This window comes from Ischnura elegans, chromosome 1 (genome assembly GCF_921293095.1).
Source record: "Ischnura elegans chromosome 1, ioIscEleg1.1, whole genome shotgun sequence".
Classification (NCBI taxonomy): Eukaryota; Metazoa; Arthropoda; class Insecta; order Odonata; family Coenagrionidae; genus Ischnura; species Ischnura elegans.
In genome coordinates, this window is record NC_060246.1 from 108431576 (window position 1) to 108436436 (window position 4861).

At 36.0% G+C, this 4861-nt stretch overlaps 1 non-coding gene across 1 annotated transcript; it reads right to left on the reverse strand.

The window, feature by feature from the left end:
* Positions 1-1044: 1044 nt before the first annotated feature.
* LOC124173773 lies at positions 1045-1185 on the reverse strand. The gene has a single exon (XR_006868743.1). It is a non-coding gene; the product is annotated as a U4 spliceosomal RNA (small nuclear RNA).
* Positions 1186-4861: the final 3676 nt, after the last annotated feature.

The following is a 4861-nucleotide window of genomic DNA, read 5'->3' on the forward strand; positions in this document are numbered from 1 at the left end:
TTTATTTCATAATTTACATCCGGAAACTAAAAACATAAATGAGTGAAGGATTTTACGATGGTATTTCCACAAATTAAAGCATCCTCTATAATTGCCGTGATTACTGTCTCTATCAAAACTGTAAACATTTCATCTTAAGAAGTTTCATTTCAATGAAAGATTCGTTTTAAGACAAAAAAATTGTTCATCGAGCCTCGGTTGATAATGTCAGTACATTTCGATAATCAGCCAGAACAAAATTAACGTTTTTTTCACCATGATGATAAACTTATGGACACTATTTCCACGAACCCTATGTGTTTACGGCTTCTTCAAGCGTTACTCCCGCGGCATTCATGAGGTTCACACGTCACTCGGCGTCAGCCAATAGAAATACGTTTCGCGTCGTGGGCGTGGCCAAAGCTCCCAGCGGACTTTTAAAGCTACATATCTCGGTTAAAAATCGAATTTGAGCTCTGAAATTTGGCGTGTGTGCTTTTCATTCATATCTTTTTGGTTTAAAATAACGAAATCCAATTTCTAATTTTGAGTGATCCCTCCTATTGTTAATGAAAATCCCACGGTTGTGAGTAATATTATCCTCTTCGGAGAACACTTGAAATAACACGTACTTAATAGAGAGAAAATTTGATGAAGGGCCAATTTTCTTATTTACAATTATTAATGAAAATACCACGATCATGAACAAGATTACACTCTTCGGAGAAACCTTCCTTTTTAACACAAAATTTGATGGCGGGAACAATATACTTAAGGACAATAGAAAAATACCTTGTCACAATTAATGAATGGTTTACTGCTAGGGATAAAGGACTAAAATTTTCAAAATGTACGATCGCGACTAACTCGGGAAAATGGCACCATTTACTGAAGGCATCCATAATTAACGGGATATGGGTACTGTATATGTGTACAAGCAAGTACTGACGTAAGTACTAATAGCAAGCGGAAAACCACGCGATTCGCATATCCTTTAACGATACTGTCAAACAGAAATTTTTGGTACTGCTCGCCTACATCTGAACCTTTTGGATGAAATATTAGCTTCCGTAGAAGCGTCCAAAAATTGCCAGATCCGACGATATTTCACGTCGAATCGGCGGGGTATTGGTATAAGTTTTCAACTAGCAATAATCGCACCTCAGTAGAACTTCATTGGTTACGATATCGCCACTGCGCAAAGTTAAGTACTTCTTACATACCTGTAGAACGGCTTAAAAAGCGACCATTTAAGATAACGCGAGAGGCAAAAACTATGTCTACAAATGGAAGTGATTGACACCAATTCAATTCAAGTTTTCCAGCAGTGTTATATTTTATGATAAATCAGCCTGATTTCAACTGATGCCATTTCCATTAATAATCTAGCCCAATATAGCAATCAATTCCTTAAAGGAAGTCGAGAAGAATACGCGTTCAGAATTAGTTGTCCTTTACCCGGCCCCCACCCCCAGTATGCCACACAACCATCAGACCCCTGACGTCACTGGAAGCCAGGACGGGCAGGTAGAAGCATTGGCAGTAAAATCGAACGACTCAAGCACCACGGGGCGTTAATTCGCTTAAGGTAGAACCTGCGCTTCGAAATACTGCTTTCATTAGTTAGATAAACTCGGCAACAACGAGTTATAATGGCTAAATGTGTCATTTATAAAAATTAAAAGTAATTATAAATCAATCAAAATAGGTGTACAATGCATGCATTTTATTAAAAATGGAATAATCCCGTGATATGAAGACTGGCTGTTATATTGACTCTTAAGTATCGGAAGAATTTTAAAACTTTCTCTGGAAATACAGAAAAGCTTTATAACTACATCATTTGTGATGAATAGAATGAACTTAACTAATGAGACCTTTTGCTCTGTTAATTTCAACCTAATTTGGAAAAATGGTTTATTTATAATTTCTGACCACCAACTCGACAACGCTGCCAATACACCGTAGTTTCACACCGGTTGAGCATCTTTGTTTGTTTACGCTGCCGAGTTACGTTGCATTGTGACAATATTACTCGTTTTATTATCGAATTTACTGAGCCTTAAATTATTAAATATATCTTTGGGCTGAAGTGATGGCTTCATCATGCCGATTTAAAGGAAAATTTACATCTAAAGGTAAGGGTAAGTGCTTGGATAATCTGAGGAAACAAAATGTGGCCGAAAGTGAATCCATCAATTCCATTGAAGTGATTCCAAAGAGTGCACCAGTTGAAGGATGCCGAATCGTCGACGTGCATTTTTTGTGCAAGCAGATGATTTGTACGCATTGTTCTTCAATCTTGTCATTGAATGATATAACTGAAGAAAATCTAATCGGACTCGCATGTAATTGGTATATGACATGTAGAGCTTGCGGCGCTGTGAATACTGTCTTGACATCAAAATCTCAAGCCAAATCGTAAAAGATACGATAATCTACTGATTTTTAATTTGTTAAGAAATTTTTGCAATATTTCCCTACCTAAGGTGTCCATAATTGTTTAAATAATAAAATTTCATGCCTTGATTAAAGAATATTAAAGTCACTGCCCCTGAATGACTAACACAATTGTAGCTTTAGCTTATAAATGTTCATTTCTTTGTTGATATTTTGATTCAATAGTCTCATCCATACTATTTATAAGGAGTTGATTAGTGAAAATAAGACACTAATTTGCATTTATCACCCAAATACAATTCGAATCATTAGTATCAGTATAATTAAATAATCCTTGTTCCTAGTGCCTAAGTTTTCAGTAAATTTGGAAGGCCGGCATTGTACTTCTAAAGACTCACTTGTAGCTGTCACCGATTGTTCGAAAATGCATCCTAATTTTTATCCTCCTGCAATGTCTTAATGAATGGATGTTTTTTTCTGTTGTGTTTTCAAATTATACTAATTGCACTTTTGGAAAATGTATCAAAGTGGATTGGTTGGACAGTGAAAAATAGTGGTACTTAAGAAAAAACTTAATACTCATGTCCAAATCACGAGTGGAAATCTCTGAAACCTGTCGATAGTGAATATGTAGGTATTGACCCATTTGGGAGAGTCATGACCACTCACCTAAGTAAACTGACTATTGTCTTGCTTCAAAGTGGGATCTAATGAATCGGCTATACGAGTAAACCAGTAATTTACGGAATAACATAAATAATAATTACATGGAAATATTTTTATCAGAATAATTGATTGAGTTTCTACGAGATTCTATTTTATACTGTCGAAGAATTACATGGTTTTACATTCGATTAATTAGTATGTTCGCGGAGTTATATTTCCAGACATTACATAGTCGGTACCCAACAGCAATATGCTTGTCTCGTGGTACATTCATTTACCTGCTGACCTTTTCCTAGACTTTTAATATCAGTTAAATTGATGATGAAATTCATAGTGGGCGAAATGATGAACTTCTATTTGAACAATTATTTTCTACAAGTTGAAAACGATGTACATTTTTCGAAGTAAACGTAAAACAATTTTAAGTAGTAGTCTGAAGAACAGATAAACTGTCGCAAGTCGCAATGAATTCTATTATTGACGATTTTAAAGCGACAAACCTACAATTTCAAGAGATGTTTTATATTCCGGTCATGAATATTCGCAAGTTTAATAAAATGTGGGCGCTTATTGGAATTCCGTAAACAACCAGCACTGATGAATTATATATTTCGGTGCATAATTAATCGTCTGCAATCTTAACTTGAGGCAATGTTTTTGTTTACTCATCGAGCATAGTTGCCAAATTTGTTTCAATATGGCGGCTGTAAAACGGAAGTGAGGTTCGTCATCGTTTTTCAATCATAAATATCTTCCTTAAATGGTCGATAAGGTAACCTGAAAAAAATACATAGTGTTCTCTGATTATTTGACCGCCATACACTAGCTTTTGAGGTAGCCTTATCGGGGAAAATCTTGAGAAATAAAATGATGAAGCGAAGGACGTCTGCGTATCGCCATAAGAGCAATGTAATTTTAAGCTGAATATCACGATTTTCAAATCCAGTTATTAGCGCTAAATGGCCGGTGACCCCCGATTATTTTTTCACAGATCGACTGAGGCATCATTTCTCTCCAATGTATGAAAATATCAGGGCATGTTTTCGAAGGTCCTTATAGTAGAGGTTCTACCTTAAACTTACGACCGTTTGCACATCAAGCTGGTGATAGAGAGAGAGATCTATGTGATGGATAGCGCGAAGCAGAGTATGAGGAGTGCAATTTCACGTTGAAACATAAGAGTAACGTTTTTCGTAATTTTACTCAATTCGTCATCGTATTCGTACCATTCTTATGTGAAATGGGGGATTTTCACAATGAACCATAAAAATTAAGAACAGAAATATATACAGACGAAAAGAATTAATTTTTAAAAATAAGGAAAGGAAGGAGGAACTTACGAAAAGAATTATAAAAGTTGATATTTAAGACCGACGTAAAATAGAAATTTTGGATGAAGCATGGGCAAGTATTGGATGAAGTCTCCCACATGAGTAATTAAAGTCATCCTCCATACTTTTCTAACTTTCAGCTCACAGACCATTTACACTCGCCAAATTTTCTACAATTTCGTTTTTCACTTTTTGCGCATATTTAAACAATTTTATTTGCAAAAAATCGGATGTGACGGAAGAATACGATGGCCATTTTTGGATTCAGTACAGCATTGTATAATTGAAAACGAAATAAGAGTAACCGTGTCGGTCTCGATTGATGTATATAATGTATCGTTCACTCCCCACCGGAAGGTTGGATCTCATAGGTGAGGGTAGTATTCACCCCGAACTAGGCCGCAGGCGGGTGGCAATGACTATGAGGGAACATAAGAGAGAGAAAGACAATATCTTATCCTGTCAATATTTCCGGGGACTCGTGA